The 19831-nt window shown below is 37.7% G+C and overlaps 1 protein-coding gene across 1 annotated transcript in view; it reads left to right on the top strand.

The window, feature by feature from the left end:
• LOC115438981 (uncharacterized) overlaps nucleotides 1–19831 on the top strand; it is a 238205-nt gene that overhangs the window by 170667 nt on the left and 47707 nt on the right. The window lies entirely within an intron of this gene.

Raw genomic sequence — 19831 nt, 5'->3', positions numbered from 1 at the left:
CTGATAATCCACAAATAAGTGTCTCAGTGGGTGGAAGCTACCGGTGCAGAGGAGGCCGAGGAAACCCAGTTTACTACACAGACGACAGCAACACAGTCAGTATCAGCACCATCGGTGAGTCTGTCAGTACAATATGGACATGTTTTGTGTGTTCTTAATGCTTTTAAGGAGACATTATATGTATATAAGATTAATACCATACATGATGGTATTAATCATTTTCTGATGTTACATTGTGATAACATCAAGGTGCACATACTGGTCATTAAGTCATTGTTTATTAACATCATGTTATCACAGCAAGAGGAGGCAACAAGACGGAGTTCAACAGAGTTAATTCAGAGTTATCTGGACACTATTAACACTTTATTATTAACACTTTACAACATTCTTATGTTTAGTTACATGAAGATAAACAATACTCAGGACTTGCTATTATGGAATAATTATTTCTCATGCTAATATACAAGGCTCATCCTGAACAAAGCATGTTAATATAATTCATGTACCATGACGTTCTTCCTTTGCTATCTGAAGGAAATAACTAGAAGGTGACAGAGGAGAACGCATTAGCTAATGGCATCCTAGTTGTAGAGTATGGTCTCACAGAAAAGAGGCATTTAGATTTTTTTAATGACTAATACATTAATAAGTAATTAGTTAAAGGTTAATGCGTGTTTGTTAATTTAAAACTCTTTATAGGACACTTTCAGAAATACTCTGAAATTCAACATTTCAACATTAGTGTGTTATTGGAGGACGTAACAAGACTTTATTACTTTTGTGAAATGTTTCAATTTTTTTACCCCTCGATCAAGAGGTATCGTAATCATTTTGTTGTCCGTCTCTCTGTCTGTCTATTATACGATGTAATCGCATTATTTGAAGAATGCATTGACATATCTGCACCAAATTTATTCTGTGGATGCATCTTGGCAGGGAGCAGAAGCCTATTTAAAATAGGTCACCTTGACCTACTTTTTCAAGGTCAGATGGCCTTGTGCAGTTATAATGTCTGAGTACTTTCAAATATAAATACAATGATCCCTTATTTTTCGCGGTTAATGGGGACCGACACCCCCCGCGAAAATCGAAAATCCGCGAACTGGAGCCGGAGCCCCCCGAGCCTATCCTAGACCTAGGTACATGTATGTATGTATCTATAAATAGTATATAAGTACTGCAAATGTAATAATTATGAAATAAATGAGATATATATAAAAGAAAACAATGATTAGTACATGTGTACATGCATATATATAGATCGGATACATGTACGTACTGTAAAACATCTGAAAGAAAAGAATGTAGAAAGTAAACAAAACACACACGTGCATACGTACTAACAGCTGATACGTACTCTCTCCTCTCTTCATTTGTGACGCTTATCCATCGTATACGTACACACGAACACACACACATCTACTCCCAGCTCTCTTTTCCTCTCATACGCATAAGAAACGAATCAGTTCTCTCTCTCTCTCTCTTTGGTCTCGAGCATCAACACACACAAACACACGTACATGGGCATGCATGAACTGACATTTCTACATTTTCTCTCTCTCTCTCTCTCGCTCGGGGTAAGCGGTTGCTGGGCCGTCTGCGTTTCTCGTGTTGCTTACAGGAGGCTGTGAGTCATCGTTTGACGTTTCGCTGGAAGCTGCGGCCTCTCGTCTACTGTGGGGTGGATTTTCGCGGAATTTCCGCGATTTTTTCTTGATTTTTTAATTTTTTGATGAATATTTCTGAAAAATCCGCGAATAACTAAAACCGCGGAACTTAAAGCGCGAATTGGCAAGGGATCACTGTATATATGTAATAAGTTTTACAAAAAAATGATCTAATCTAAATTATAGGGCAATAACTTTCAACAGAATCTTACACTATATTTGGCCAAGGGAGATATAAAGTGCACAGCATGTTAAGTTTTTTTTTATTTTTATATAGAAAATCAAAGTTAATGAAGTTACCATATTTGGTTCCTTACTCATAAGTGGCAAAAAAAAGAGAAGTTAATATAAGACATACAAGAAAAACCCATGTAATGCGAAAGGAAAATGTATTTTAGAACATTCCAACGACCTAAGTGCTGATCCAGACCCCTGTCCACATCCACATTCTCCCTTTGAACATCATTCCTTCCATTAGTACCATAACTTCATGGTACCTAACAGAGCAGGTACACTCACTGTTCATGCAGAGGTGGACCTTACAGAGCCTGTAGACCACATTGGACCTGAGATTGTTGAATCACTGTCCTCACTGTAACTCTTAGTGTCACTGTTTTGTAATGTGTGAGGAAATAACCAAAAATAGACACTTGCCCGATAAAGGGTGTGTGTATTCTTATTGGTAACTGTTGTGTATTTTCAGTCTCAAATGGGGCCGTTGTGACTCTGGATCCAAACTGGTCTGAGATATACACAGGAGAGAAGATCACCCTCAGATGTGAAATCCACAGAGGAGACACAGAGTGGGAGTATGAATGGAGAAAATCTGACTCGGCCCTGTCTGAAACAGAATCTGAAATCAGAATAACTGAAGCTCATTCAGACCATACTGGAGACTACAGCTGCAGAGGAAAAATGAAACAGTCACAGGATCGTTCAACAAACTGGAGCGACAAAGTCACACTGACGGTATCAGTCGGTAAGATTCAGCACACATTAGTAATAATTAAACTATATTCTGTAAACACAAAAATCCAATAGTACATGCATCCTATCAGGTGGAGTGTCACTGATGTGTTCATTCCTCTCACAGGTAAACCCAGATCTGTCCTCACTGTGTCTCCATCATGGCTGAGTCCTGGAGCCTCAGTAACTCTGAAGTGTCATGTTAAACCTCCATCTGCAGGATGGAGGTTTTATTGGTATAAGGCTGTTCCTCAGTTATCAGATGAACCGTACAGGTATGAGCTGTTACCTGACAGCAGTGAAGGGACTGAACAGGAGGTTTTCACCATCCATGGACAAAAAAACACCACAGGTTATATGTGTAGAGCTGGAAGAGGAGATCCACAATTTTACTCTGAGTACAGTCGACCTAATTTTACCTGGTGTAGAGGTGAGTTTGATTATTGTTTCAGATGCCAGATCTTATTAGTGTGAATGTGTCAGTGAATGATAATGAAGATGAGGGTGAAGAGAAAGAACACTTTTTTTCCACCACTGCAGAATTGTGAAGAATGTTGTTGTCGTTGTATAAATTTCACCAGTTCAGACTGAGACGACCTATGGCAGTGACCCATATCAGAACTGAAAAGCTCCTATTCCATGAAATTTGTACTGTTCACACTGTCATGGTGTGAGTCAGACATGAGCAAAAAAAATCAGCTTTGGGCAGTTTTAGTTTAGATTTAGTCACAGAATTGCTTTTGCTTTCCCACTCACTGGATGATGAAGTAAATCCCAGCATTCATTTCCTTTCCTTTTTCTTTCCGCACTTCTCAAGATGTGATGAGTAAACATGTTTATCTTAAAGGACAGGCTTTATGCATGAGGTAAATTTAACAGGCACACCAAGAAAACGTCAGCGAGCAGGACACTGACAGGACAAACAAAGACACAGACAAATAAGAGTTCATATTTTAAGTGTTTTAGACTTAGGTTAGAAAGAAGAGAGAAATTACTTTTTAAGGCACATGTGCTTTCCACTCAATCTCACTCACTGACTGCTGCTCGCTTACTCGAACTGATCAACCAGAATCAACAATGGTACATCACTTACCTCTGCCCCCATAGGTTCCACCCACATGCATAATTCATGTAATTAAAAGGTCCAGTGTGGTGCATTTAAAGTGATTTTTTTTAAGTAAATCTCTTGTTTTTAAGTAAAACACAAAGCACAGTTAATACTGTAAGCATGATCAGTACAGGTTCACTTTAACTTTGTATTTTTACCTCCGCCAAGGAGGTTATGTTTTTGCCAGGGTTTGTTTGTTTGTTTGTCTGTTTGTTTGTTTGTCTGTTTGTTTGTTTGTTTGTTTGTTTGTCTGTCCGTTAGTGTGCAACATAACTCAAAAAGTTATGGACAGATTTGGATGAAATTTTCAGGGTTTGTTGGAAATGGGATAAGGAAGAAATGATTAAATTTTGGTGGTGATCGGGGGTGGGGGGGCCCCACGGGGGGGCCACTGATCAGCCTTGGCGGAGGTCTGCGCTCTCCGAATGCTTCTAGTTATCAATATTTTACCCTCTTTTCACAGATTATACTCTGGCTAAACATTAGACAATGGATGTAACTGTAGCTTCAGTGTTCTTAGTGTGTGTGATTACCTCCGCCAAGGAGGTTATGTTTTTGCCAGGGTTTGTTTGTTTGTTTTTTTGTTTGTTTGTCTGTCTGTTTGTCTGTCCGTTAGTGTGCAACATAACTCAAAAAGTTATGGACAGATTTTGATGAAATTTTCAGGGTTTGTTAGAAATGGGATAAGGAAGAAATTATTACATTTTGGTGGTGATCGGGGGTGGGGGGGCCCACGGGGGGTCCCATTTCCAACAAACCCTGAAAATTTCATCAAAATCTGTCCATAACTTTTTGAGTTATGTTGCACACTAACGGACAGACAAACAGACAGACAGACAAAAAAACAAACAAACAAACCCTGGCAAAAACATAACCTCCTTGGCGTGGGGGGGGCCCACAGGGGGGGCCACTGATCAGCCTTGGCGGAGGTCTGCGCTCTCCGAGTGCTTCTAGTTATGTCTTGTTTTTTCAGATATGGACTCATCAGTGTCTCTCAGAGTGAGTCCCAACAGAAGTCAACACTTCACCTCTGAGTCTATCTCACTGAGCTGTGAGACCAACTCTGATAAACGGAGAGTGAGACAGTTCTATGAGAACAGTTACTCAGATTGTGATCATTACAGCTGGAGGACTAAAACATCTCCATGCATCATCTCCAGAACAGTGTACAATGGTGCAGTGTTCTGGTGTGAGTCTGGATCAGGAGAGTTTAGCAACGCAGTTAACATCTCTACTCATGGTACGTTTTCATTCCGTTTTCCTATTATGTCCATTTTCTTTAACTGTAGCTGCACCAAAGATCTATTTTGAATTTTCCAAACAACTGTCTCACTGTCACCACTCCCTCTAGTGGTCAGATAAATCCATTGCACTGTTGATGTGAACAGGATCATTGCACGTCTCGACATTGACATCTTTGACAGAACTTCAGAGCTCTTTATTCTCAACACTCTAATGATCATTTTAGGTCATAAATTAATATTAGAAAACACATATATTTAGATGAAAAAATAAGTTAAGGTCTGCACAACCTGTGAGCTCCCAAGAAGATATTTATTCACCACAATAGTGATGTTTAAGGCATCGGCCCTTCATCAGACATGGGACAGGTCATGACACACAGCTGGTTATATAGGATACTAATTACAATCACGTGACAGATAATGCAAATTATCTCATGTTAACAGTAACTTTTAAATGGATGTGTCTTTAAATTCTTATTCATTCATACAATAATCAAGTTTCTTTAAATTAATATAAATACAATGACGAAGCTACTTTACATTCATGTAAATTCATGCAAATACAGTGATCAAGTTACTTAAAATTGAGATAATTTGAGATAATTTGCATTACCTGTCATGTGATATTGTAATTAGTGAGACCTTATCATATTTTATCATCCACTGTTGTTGGGATCTTGCACACCTTTTTACTGTTGGATGTGTGTGTCATCCCCTTTTTAATAGAAAACAGATATACTACATAGAACCCATTTAACAGTCGATGCCACCAGTTAGAATATAGTAAAATTGAATAAATGGGTATCATATAACACACTTTCTCACAATCATATTTATATTGTTTCTTTTAAAATCTGAAAACACCCTGTCGTTTATGAATAAAAACTGAATACTATGTATTTTCTTTAGTATTATGAGTGATTTGTAGTTAGATTTTTATGACAATGATTACAGTGAAGTACTCTGCAGGTTACAGTAGATTAGTGAAACTGTTAAAGCCTCTTAACGTCATATCATTTACGGTAAATTGTCCAGTCGGGCAACACGGTGGTGCAGTGGTTAGCACTGTTGCCTCTCAGCAAGAAGGTTTTGGATTTGATTCCAACACCAACCAACAAGGGTGGACTGTTCTGTTTGGAGTTTGTGTGGGTTCTCTCCTGGTACTCTGGCTTCCTCCCACCATCCAACGACATGCAATAATAGGTTAATGGGTTCTTCTAAATTGTAAGAGTGTTGGTTGTTCATCTCTATATGTCAGCTCTGTGATGAACTGGCAACCCATCCAGGGTGAACCCCGCCTTTGTTCAATGGTTGCTGGGATCGGCTCCAGCACCCCCATGACCCTCTCTAGGATAAGGCGGTTCAGAAGATGAAATTGTCTGGTGTTTACCCCTCAGCCATCCACCCCTGTGGTATTGTCGTACCCTGTGGTGTCCGACAGTGTCACCGCCATCATTTAGGTGCAACTTGGGAAACTCTTGGACGAGTTCATTGGCCATCAACCTAGACCTTCAATTTCAAGGTCAAATTGGGGTTGATGTGTCAAATTTGGACACCAATGTTGACCTGCATTTTTCCAGTCTTTCAGGGTCAGTGCATGGTCGTAGGGGACGATGAGGTGAGGGGATAGTGATAGTGGAAGGGGGGTCATTGTGAGGGTCAGAAGTGGTTAAAGAATACTTGCAACATTCAGTGTTGGTTTTATTTGTGTTACACTCAAACTGAATCTGACTGTTCCACAGATGATATTATCTTAGAGAGCCCTGTGCATCCTGTGACTGAAGGACAACCTCTGATTCTCAGCTGTAGACTGTGGACAGACGGTATTCTGTCTGATGTCAGTTTCTACAAAAATGGAAAAGTAATCCAGAATGGAACCAGTAAACGGCTCAATATCTCTGCAGTGTCTAAGTCAGATGAAGGTTTTTATCAGTGTGAAAGAAAAGAGGTACTGACCCGAAGAGTACAGGTTTGGATGTCATCAGAGAGCTGGGTGTCTGTAAAATGTGAGTGTACTTAAACTCATATATATTTGTTTGTGTAACAGAAGCTCCACAATAGATCAGAAGAAGACATTTGTTTGAATTATCAGTATGTGATGAATTAGTTTTATGGATAAGATCATTTTGTAAATAATACATAAAAGTACAAAAAAAGAAAATGAACCCTTTCATGCATGATGTCCACATTTGTTGAAGCTCACTTTCCAAAGGGTTAGAAAGGCAACATTCTCCAAACCACATGGGGGCAGTGTCTATAGACCCTCAGCAATACAATGAAAAAAAAAAAGGATCATCTTGGTTTTAGAATTTGGACTGCTCTGTGATCTCATAAATTTAACCTCTTAAGACCCAGCTATGGGTTTTCTGTCCATATTTGTAGACAAGAATTTCACATCTTTATTAAAAAAAAAAAAAAAAAAAAAAGTCCACTACAAAGAACATTCCATAAAATTTGGAAAAAATGCATCTAAAAAAACTGTTGCATCATGATGTTTCCAATGTAGGTAATTATTTATGTTTATGTTTATGCATTTGGCAGATGCTTTTTTCCAAAGCGACTTACAGGAGAAAACCAATCAAATCACTCAATCAATCAAATTTTATTTATATAGCGCCAGATCACAAAAAGTTATCTCATGACACTTTATATATAGAGTTGGTCAAAACCAGACTCTAAGCCAATTTACAGAAACCCAACAGAATATTTAATTCAAAAAAGCCAAAACTTGTGCTTTCCTGGGTTTCAGGAGATTAAATATCTTCTTCATAAAACCATATATATATATATATGTATATAAAGAAGTCAAAATGCATTTCATCTTTAGCCTAATTTCAACCAATAAAATCAATCTAAAAACAATCTAGATACTTTTGTTCATAATTCATGCATGAAAGGGTTAAAAGGAACACAAGATCAGGAGTTACAGGTTAAAGAACATTTGTGATGAGGTGATGAAAGTCCACAGTGGGAGGTAATCCTGTGATGTGTTTATTTCTGTGTTTTTATGTACACTGTGTATATGTTTGTATTTTCACACACCAGGCCTCAGTGGAATTCTTACTTTCACAGTTTTATATCGGTAGCCTCAGAGCATAACTGTCATATTTTTGTCCAAATCTTAAAATCTACATAACTTTACTCTTCTAACAGTGCTGCTTCATTTAATACAGATATCACAATTTGGCCAAAAATATGACTTAGACAATAGCTATGTGACGAACAATATGTAAGAACTGATGTGACCATAGATTTTATTTTATTTTTTTAATTTTGAAATGCACTTCAGAAAACAAATTTCGATAGGGTATATACATAAATTTGTGCTAAAATTTGTAAAAGAATGTTTAGAATTGATAAATGAAGATCAGACATTTTCACATGTTTTTTTCCAGCTGAAACAATGGAATTACTCGAGGACAGGTCTCCATTTCCTGTGGTGCTGATCAGTGGTCTGGTTTCTGGCATCTTACTGATAATTCTACTTCCACTGATAGCGCTGGGTTGGTACAAAACATCCAAAGGTGAGATGGTACCATTAGTTTGAAATAAGAAGCAGTGATCTGTAACGTTGCAGTGGTCTGTAATGTTAACATTCCTGTGATAAACCTTTTCACAGGTTTGTGTTGGAACAGGTCAGTCTAGTCTTTACAATCACAGGAATAAATTGGTCATCATTTCATTTTCACATTTTGACTTTTATTGTTTGTAAAACTTTGTTTATTCTTTGGTTCAGGTTCATGGAGTCACTGGGATCCAACCAGGGTTCATCCACCGCCCAAAATATCAACCAGGATGAAAACCAACTACAGGTCTACTCCTCCCTTCTCCACGGTCAGTTCAGATCGACTCTTAGGCTACGTTCACACAGCAGGTCTTAATGCACAATTCGGATTTTTGGGGGAAATCCAATTTTTTGTGTGCTCGTTCATATTACAAATTATATGCGTCTTCTATCAGTTCTCAGTATGAACTGAATGTGACCCTGAAGTGACCCGCATGCGCAAAAGAGGTACTGACATAATACGTGACCACGCAGCACACACTGTGTTTACAGAAGTAAATATGGAGGCATCTGGTATCAGCGTGTGTGTGGCACTGATAAAGTTTCTCTACAACTGAAGTCAGCATCATTACAGTCAAATAATTTGAAGTAGAAAATTAAAAAAGAGCAGAGCCAGGTTTTTTGCTGTGGCCTTTTGTGGTGCAATGGCTGCTACGTCTGGACAACGGAGTATTTGGATGTGGAGGCGGAGTCAGGAGTGGTGGGACAGTGATGTTAGCGGCTTCACTCACACACACTTCATTCAGAATTTTAGAATGACAAGAAGAACGTTTAAATATATCTGTGACCGCCTCTCCGTAACACTCTCACGACAAGACACTCATCTCCAATGACCTATATCTGTTCACAAGTGTGTTGCAGTCGGGCTCTACTGGCATTTTAATGACGTAAAGGTCGGATAAATGCGACCTGGCCGTTCAGACTGACGTCGCATTGCAAAATATCTGATATGTATCGGATTTAGGACCACATATGAAAGTGGCCTGGGTCGGATTTGAAAAAATCAGATTTGTGCTGTTCAGACTGTCTTTAACAGGTCAGGTACAGGTCAAATAGCAGCAAAAAATCAGATTTGGGCCACATTTGGCTCCAGTCTGAACGTAGCCTTAGTCATTTAGTAAAGTGACTGTCAGTGGTGGCTCGTCAATAGAGGGCGCTAGGGCACCGCTCCACCTGTCTCACATGAAGAAGAAGACGATAGGAACCATCTAAAATAATTTTACAAAAACATGAATATTGAAATAAACAGGCTTTACATGATACAGCCTGTGAGTATCGTGTATCATCTGCATTCAAGTGGAGTTTAAAAATGTTTTCGGGTGTTCAGTGCAAGAGAGCAGTCAATCAATCAATAAATCCAATTTTAGGAAGGACTTGGCAAACGTGGGACATATTTAGAGGCAATTGATATTCTGACATCAGCGCATGCATAGACATGATGACATCAGCTGGATCGATGCAAAAATAAGCTACAATATGTGTGAGGGGCGGGGTTTGTTGTGCCTGGAACCACTTGTTCTAAATGAGTTTATTTGAGTAGTTAAGTGATTATTTTGTGTTGATGAACGGTTCATTTATTAATAATTAATGACCAATTTTTTTGTATTTTTCTTAATGAAAGAAGGCACTTTTCAGTTTGTATTTTTATAAAGAATTTACTTTAAAAAATGTGTTATTTTAATATATATATTTAATATATATTTTAATATATGTTGTTTGAAAATATAAACACACACCTTTGGCACAGGAACAAATTTTGCCTAATTTTTTTCAGTCAAAAATGCTGAAGCTAGAGTTGGGGGTACTTGGCTAAAAAAGTCTGTTTCAGTCTATTTTATTTTTCCCACTGTAAAAAGTTGGAGATCCACTTGTATAACCTCAAATCTACATAAGCAGAGAAAACACTTAGGATCAAGAAAGGTCTTCACCAGGGAATCAGTTCATGGAGCCATAAATAATAATTAAGTAAAAAAAAAACCACACTATGTTCAAAAACCAACTGCTGGATGATTAAAAATCACATCTACAGTGACTGATTTGTGGTGTTGATATCCTCTGCCCTCCAGGTGATCTCTGTGTCTATGAATCAATACGTGGTAGAAACACTGGAGACGGTACGGTATTGTATTCAATATGAGCACATTATTTGAAGTGAGAGACTGACATTTACCTCAGTTCAACTGTTCTCATTTCAGATCAACAACACAATGAATATGAAATCGTCTCGTCTCAACATCATGGTGATGCAGCGGATGAAGACTACTGTAATGTAGAACCTCGTAACTAACGGTTACCCAGTTCAACAACAGGTCCAAATACTGATACTGGCTATTTACAGTAGCACCTAAACGCCTTTACATATTCAACACCACTGTATATATTTTATTGTTGTTCCAGATCCATAAATAGCAGTGCATAATCAATGAAATGTGACAAATATGGGCTAAAATATTGAACCCAAGATTCAGATTTAAAGTGTAATTTTTTAAGCTGCAATTGAAACATTAGTACAATTTGTGCGTTTTGATAATATATCACATAAAAAAAGAGACAAAAATCATCTGTCATCGTTAATTTGCTTTTGTATATATGTTTTCTGTATATGTTTGACACTTCTTATTGAGAAACATTTTAATTTTACAAACCAAGAACATGAAAATGAGGTCAAGGGATGACAATTATAACATAAACATGCATACAACATCAGCCGTTTTTAATTAGTACTGTCACCGTTTGTAAAGTCTGTCCATTTTCTCCGGTGCCTTTTTCCCAGCTCCTCCTGGAGCCGCAGGGTGAAAGTCATGTGTTCCATCAGTCGAATGTTTTCTACCATACAAATAAAAAAGGCCCTTTTTATTCTTTTAAGACTTTTTATTCTGCAAAAAAGAGCAATAAGAATTGTTTACAATGTTTGTTTTTGTGAACACACCAATCCACTATTTTTCCAATTTAAAACTTTAAAACTCATTGACCTTTTAGAGTTCAAAACTATTCAAATAATGTATAAAGCAAAGAATAACTTCCTGCCGGGTAATATTCAAGAAATGTTTTGTGAAACAGAGGAAGGTTATGATTTAAGGGGAAAGTTAAATTTGAAGATTCATAAAGTGCACACTACGTCAAAAAGTTTCTGTTTGACCATCTGTGGAGTAAAATTGTGGAACAAATTGTGTGTGGAGATGAAACAAATATCAAACATAATTCAGTTTAAAAAAGATAGAAAGAATTGATTATTGTGAAGTGCAGTATTTAATAATGACTATGAGGGCTGTTTGTTTATGGATGATGTTGATCTGATAAATATGCTGTAAATATTGAAGAAAATGGTTGAATTGTTGAGTCTGTTTGTATGACTGTACTACCATGATCCTTCTGTTTTGCATAATTCCATTACTGCATTATGTATTAGTTGTGGGTTAAATGCTAAAATTAGGAAAAATGTATTGTTTGATTTTTGTCTTAAAATATTGATAAAGGTGTAAAAGCAATTAAGGGGTAGGAATAAATGAGTTTATCCTTCTTTCTTCTCCTTTTTGACCATGCAAATTCAGACACATACTTGAAGATAGATTCTGTATATTTAAATGTTTTTGTCCTGTTTTGCTTTTTTTTTTTTTTTATTAATTTAGTTTCTTTGCATGTTCGAAATAAATAAATGAAAATAAACTTCCGCCTGTTTGTGACCCCTGTGTACTCCAGCGTTGGAAGCTCAGACTGGTGTTTCTGTTCAGGTGTGTGTTTGAATGTGTTTTAAAGCTAAATAATGAAAAATGCAGATATTTTTTCCCCTTTTGCAACAAACAAACGGGATTTTACTTGAAATGAGTCTGTTTTGGCCTGATGACGTATGTTTGGTGTAAAACTACAGGTCAGACTTTATCTGTGTAACAATACAATCTTCATGTTGCCGTTTACTTTGAGTGTGAACAAATGGAAGAATAAAAGAAATGTTAAAAGAGACCATCGATTTGATGAATGAGCATTTTGTTTCCATGGTGATAACAATATTCAACATATTACCAGTGCAAATATCTATGCGGGCATGTATGAGTTTATCAAATTATTACTAAGAAAAATGTCAAATGTGAAGTGATGGATTCTTTAACAAAAAACAAAGTGGATTCTAGCTCCTGTTTGTCCATTTAAAGCAGTTAATATAATGTTTTCTTTTACATACTGTGTTTGATATGGACCGTTGGGTTTATATATTTCATCACACAGAGAAATAAAAGGCCTCATAAGGACATGTTTCCCTCATGGGTGCTTACTTAGGTGGAGTTTTCTGAACCATGTGAGGTGAGTTTCATTCATTTAATATACATTTGCTAATGTTAATGGTACTTAAACTCACTGCTGTGAGATCTAGTTGACCTCTAAATACAAAACATTTTTGGCTTTTAATACTTTAACTTCACCCAGTTAAGACTTTTCCTAAAACACAGTGAAAATGGACACTGAAAAGTTACTCTTTAGGTGATTATGTCTTACTTTAAGTGTGATGAGATATTTTGAGTAAAAATGAGAAAAATACGCTTGGTAAGATGTAGATTTTTTTTCCAGTGTAGTGCTTTTTTGAGGTGTTTTCACACTGTTACATGAGGAGTAATCTAAACATCAGCTTTGAATAGTCATTTGGACAATATTTCATGTTTCTAATATCTAATAGATAATTTCCTAAATGTATATAAGCACTTTTTTTTATGCGTTTCAGAGTGCTTTCAATGATTTTTTCAGATGGCCACCTGTAGCTTTTAGTGGTAAAGCAGTAAGACGATAAAATGGGGACTGAAAATCATAAGTTTGGACAGAAAATGAAAGAGAACAGCTTTAAATACAACAAAAAGTTCAGTGCTGAATTAACTTCCACACAGTTGGTTTTAACACCTTTTAGGGTTTATTTAGTTCCACGCTTTCTAGAGTTAAATTAACACTAACAAAATAGATTAACATTTATCACAGTGTCAGAGTTCCTTCATCAGTTCACTAAGTACAGAAATTATTGTTCTTGATAGTCATTTGTTCTTTGAGTATTCTGATGTTCTTTTACTTGGAATGGATTGAATTTTTGACCATTTTGTGGTGAACACTGCCATCTACTGGCTGTAAAACCTATGCACCAACTACATTTTATATAATCCAGAAACAAGAGCCATTAGTGATGGTAGTTTCAGCTCTTCTCAGTGATCCGGTCCATTTGGTTCAGTTCACCTAGAAGAGCTGGCTCTTTTGGCTCTCAAACGGCTCTTCATTTGACACCCCCCCCCCTTTGTAATTTAGTCCAGTTTTGCTGTTTTGACTTGTGATAGGTGTACACATAACTGAACCTGTTTGACAGCATGTGATTCATTTACAGGAATGTCACGTATTTAATACGCTACTTAGCGATGCTTGTGAATCTAGTGGCAGAGTGAACACCAGACCGTCATCTGGGCCTGGTTCCGGTGCGGGCAACAAATGTCGTGCCCCCTAAAATAAAAGTTTCCAAAGGTAGGAGAAAGGAAATGAGGTGCACAACAGTGGTAGACAGAGGAATTAGTAAAGAGTCTTAAGTTTCACTTTCACTGTACAGTCGTATGATGTGGACCCCCCCATATCATGTGCCCCCTGAACATTCCTGATTTCCACCTCATATATGACTATCTGAAACTGAGCCCAGTGTCAACTGTTATTATTATTTGTACATACTGTATGTTTTCTGTGCAGAGATGGAAATATAAAAGACAGTTAATGCAAACAAACCTGTTTGTACTCTTTTATTCCCTCACCCAATGAGAATCAATAAGAGAGCTGATAAGGAATTGGATCATTTGGAAAATGGATAATGGAATCAAAATCGTTAAATTCTTATCAATTCCCATCCCTACCGGAAATATAATGAAGTCATGTTTTCAATGTGTGAACATGTGAAAATAAGAAATGTGTTTTTTGTAGGTCTGACAATCGCGGCCACGCCCCAGTGAGCAAAGAGACACTGGGACGGATCTGGAGCAGAATCGCTGACCAACTTGTCCCGAAACCGCTTGGCAGATCCGTCCCGGTGTCCAAATGGACATTGGGCCAAAACAGGTACTGCTCCACGAAACAGACCTTCTACAGAAGCGGTCCAGCTCTGGTCCAGCTCCGTTGTGCCAGAGTCCCCCACATTCCAGATGCGTTTCAGATCCATTTGCCAGATTGGTGCCAGACCCGTTAGCCCAAGCTTTGCCTTACATACGACATTATTATTATTGTTATTATTATTATTATTATTATTATTATTATTACCATCATTATCATCAACAACTGGCCTATTGCTGTTGTCAGTGTTTAGGCTATATGCAAAATACCAAGATCAGATCAGTCTAGACAGGTCATGAATTTGCAGGGGCAAATACCTGACTGTCGAAAAATTAAGACCAAAAATATCTATACACAAATGAATATATGAAGCTGAATCAAGGATGTAGCCTAAGAATCTCTTTGAGCTACTCCAACCTGACCCCCACGGGTCCCACGGGTTACCCCCATCAGTGATCTGTGATCTGACTCTGTTATGCACTCCGCTTCTCTGCTCTGTGAATCCGGTCTGCTTTGTGCATCCCCAGTCACAGAATAGCTATTTTTGCGGCTTCTAGGATGGGTGCCCGTGAAATTTTCGCATTGACCAGAGTATGTCCATAAAGCACAGTGTCTCAGGTTTCAGAAACTGTTGGAATTTTTCCAATTGGACAAATAATGAAAGAGTTACGGTCATCTGAACTACACATGCATAGGGCACAGGGCAGGGTGGTGTGTCAGACCTGACACGGTCAGATCCAGAATGCACATCCCAATGCAAAAACTACTGCGTTATAACGCAATACTTTTGCGTTTAAACGCAACACTTTTACGTTATAACGCAAAAACTATTGCATTATAACGCAATACTTTTGAACTATTGCGTTATAACGCAATTTTTTTTTTCTTCATGTCCCTTCCTGGGCTCCGTACATCTTAAAGTATTGTTCATTCATTATTTCATTCATTCATTTATTTTCTGAACTGCTTTATCCTCCAGACTGTCGTGGAGGCACTGTAGCCTGTCCCAACATTGCAGATGTCCACGCATACTTTGGTGATTATTGATGCTCTTTTCAGACATTAAACTACGTTAACCTATTTTTACATTAAGCCTTTTGTGAATGTGCATTTTCTGTTTGGGATCGTGCGCTGTCCGTGGTGCTGAACTCACACATTACTGCATGAAAACTGACCCATACTGTTAGAAATTAGGAGTCATAATAAGACATCTAGAAGTTTGAAGTAGAAGGTATAAGAACAAAACAAAGATACACAAGAATAATAGAGAAGTGAACATTAAAAACACTAACCGTCCAACACACACATCCATCACCCTGATCCTCATCCCGGTGGACTGTGCATTATCTCTGCAGATTTTATATACCTCACAGTTTGCACATTCTTTAATATTAAACAGACTAAAAACATAACTGCAATTTTGTCCTCTTCATGGCTGACTTAGGAAGGGGGAGCAGTTTTCGGCAGGGAGTAGAATTCTGCACAACACATTCAACCTCTGTCCTCTGTTTGAACTGGACTGAGAGAAGCTGCTGTTGTGTCTGTGCATGAGTTCAGATTAAAGACAAGGTGTTACTGACTTTATCTGATTGGATGTCCATGAACTCCTATTGTGTGTGTGTGTGTGTGTGGGTGTGTGTGTGTGTGTGTGTGTGTGTGTGTGTGTGTGTGTGTGTGTGTGTGTGTGTGTGTGTGTGTGTGTGTGTGTGTGTGTGCAGATGGGAACATATGATTGTTTTGGTTTTTTTTTTTTCCTAACAAAAAAAAAAATAGAGCCAGATTCAGGTAAGAGTATAAGATCAATTTGTGTAACCTCATTTTCCACAGCAACCAAATATTCTATTACAATGATGTTATAAGTTGTATAAATGTACCAGTTTATATCTCTTATTAGATATAAAACACAATGTTTGGTTATTTGCCTTTTGGTTAAAGCACTAAGAGAGAGAGGGGAGCAGAGAGACACTGAACATATACACTGATCTACAATTTCTTTGAAATTATCTGCCTCAGAGATTAAATGTGCTAAATGTTACATATTTTAATCAGATTAATTGGAGAATAAATGACAAAAGTGCTGGTTTGCTGATGTTTTGACGGTATATGATAAAGTGTCATTCCACATATATGTTGGTTTATGTACATTTATAAACAGATTTATAAATGTTCTACTTATAGAACCTGTAAAGTCAATGTATTGTCATGTGCAGACTGTTTTGAAGTATCTGGTAGCTCTGACACTAATATTCCTCTGGAGTTAAACCCATTTTCTCGTATATGTATATGTATATGTATATGTATATGTATATGTATATGTATATGTATATGTATATGTATATGTATAGGAGCTGCTGTATCAAAATGGAGGATTGTCTTCCACCAGAAATTAGGGTCAGGGTATATTTCTTTTATGATTCCAGTCCATTCCTCTTTTGCTGTGGCTCAGCATTTAAATAACTTTGGTCAGATTTGATGGTTTAGTCACAGAGTTTCTCATACCCAAAAAATGTTATGCTTTTCTTTCACAAATGTGGGAACAATGGACAAAAATTGAGTTAAAATGTACAGTGAAATTTCTCTTACCTGGCCAGCCAGCACTCTGGGTGCTCAGTCCCCCTAAACTTCTGATCCTAGAATCGCCCCTGATGTGGGTTCTGGAAAGGCCTCCTGATCCACAAACGTCGTGGGCTGTTCTTACGTTGCTCATAAGGCATTCGTTAGCGCATCCTGCAAAAGGGGGTTTCGTACTGCGTCTGTAGAAAATCTTGGACAAGATCGCTCACCTGACTACAAACTTAGGAACGGTCCACTAGCACTCCATGAACACACCATTCTTATACGGTCACCTTGAGAAGGTCGTACGAAATGGTCCATAAATCGTTTGCACGGTGTTCGTAGCCGTTTCTTAGCAGCATTTGTGACTGAGGCTTCATGTGCGTTGCAGTTGTAGCTGCAGTAGAAGGAGACTTGTGCACCCCGGGTTTGTTTATTCAGTAAAGGCATTTATTGTGGCTATACCAGTTATCTGTCTGTAATGCAACAGCTCTTTATATGCATTTCTGCATAATAAGATGTTTTTACAACCGTATAATAGTTATTGAGGGGTGGATTGATTCAGACAGAGCACTACTGAAGGCCTAGGTGTGAAATGCACGGTCCACCACTGGTTTCTAGTTCCTCTTTATGTAGTAAAAATAGTAATACCAAGAATTAGACAGGTCTCCCACATTCACACCACTCAAAGGAAGCTCTAATGGTTTACATTTGCAAATGTTACACATGCAGTTGTGTTTAAAAAATGAAATGTTATTGAGTTATTCAAAAACCTAGCCATGAATAAATATAAAAAGAGGGTATGGCTTTTATGCACCTATAAATCTCATATCAGGATTTCATAGAACATGACTGGGGAACCAGTCCTACCAAGACCAACCCCCCCCACACACACACACACAAAAAAAACCCCAAAAAAACAAGGGAAGAGATCGATCAAAAATACCATCAGCAGAAGAAATGCACAAAATGTTAATGCACTGTTGTCTTTTGATTCCAGATCATATGTATAATTATGTGAAAATGTCCATTAGTTCTGTAGTTACTGCATGTACGTTTTAGATCATATATTTATATAAAGTAATGTCTTCAGGGAATATCCTGGGGTAATCTGGGATTTATCTATTTAACCAAAGCATATCTGAGATGCATCTCAATTCACTGATATTTACCATTTGTTATTCACTAGTTACAGCATCATTAGAAATGAACAGCATCACTTGTAGAAGAGAAAAGGTAACATTCTCATGCAGTAAGCAGGAAGCCTAAACATGTCAAAGCTGCGGTGGTCAGGGTGTGAAGTGGTTTATACAGAACGGAAGTAAGAACAAACCAACTGAAGTCAGAGAAAAAAGAAGACATGATAAAATGTTGGCAGTTCTTTAGTTCTGTTCTTTGTCTGCTTCTGTTTCAAGCCTGTCATCAGTTCAAAGTAGAATTTTTTTGACGCAGAGCAACAAGTGCTGGATGTTGAGATGGGGTTTATCCTGGTCTGGTCCCTGACCTGTTTCTGTGAGTATATGACAAGACTTTACGTTTGAAGAAGTCAGAGATGAAGGAAAATGCTGTGAGGAGAAACTATCCTGTGAGACCTGTGCTAACACAGACTCTGTTGGTCATGGAGGTCATAGTTTGGACTCCAGATGTAATTCCAGTGCTGCTGTAAAGTACAGTTTTTATGTTTTGTCTGATGATTTTCCTTCTTTGTTGTAGTGCTGAATATACACCTCTGCAAACAGGCCACAGGTAATCCACTGTCTTTATTTGTGTGATTTTAAATGGATTGATTCATTAGATATTCTATTTCCCAGTTGTCACTGTTTATATTAGTGTCATCATATCCTTATTTATTGTCAGTGAAATGCACATTAAAGTCTACGTTCAAGCTGTTTTACCTGATATCTACATTTTCATTTATGAATTCAGGTGGCAAAGATAAAAGAGTGAAATAATGTGCATTACAAACTGCAGATATGATGCACTGTGTTTAATTCTGAAATTCAGACTTCATATTTAATGTTAAATTTTTTCTCATTCTTATATTTTGTTGTGTATGTGTTTGTGTATGATCAGTGACAGACTGGGCCGTTTGGACCTTTCATCCACACCAGTCTAAGAAACTGCATTTTGCCAGAGTTACAGTATTTATATGTATTGAGATGATGAGTGGTGCAAAAGTTCTTAAAAATTGGATTTGATAAGTGTTATCATGTAGATGTTTGAGGGTTAACGCATATCCAAACAAAGAATGACCCTGACACAGCTGTTCTGAACCTCCAGGGCCCAATAAAGAATTTGGTCCTGTGACACTGAACAAACACACAATGGATTTTTAATCAGTCAAAACAAATCTCTGTGCTGCTTTAATTATGTGCAAATGGCTACGGTTTTAAAAAAGATTATGCCTTGAAGCCACATTTTCCTGAAGTTAATTTCCTTTTGCCTAAACTGAACCACAGACAGACCACAGGCCCACCTGACCATGGACACAAGATACATTCACCAGGGATATGTGACCCTGACCTGCTCTGTGAATCCACCATCATCTGAATGGAAATACTACTGGTACAAAGACAACACAGGCTATTTTCACCCGACCACATATTCACAAACAACTTTCCCACCTGGAGGAACCTATCAGTGCAGAGGAGGCAGAGGAGATCCAGTT

This window comes from Sphaeramia orbicularis, chromosome 18 (genome assembly GCF_902148855.1).
Source record: "Sphaeramia orbicularis chromosome 18, fSphaOr1.1, whole genome shotgun sequence".
NCBI lineage: Eukaryota > Metazoa > Chordata > Actinopteri > Kurtiformes > Apogonidae > Sphaeramia > Sphaeramia orbicularis.
This window is presented reverse-complemented; position numbering and strand designations above follow the sequence as displayed.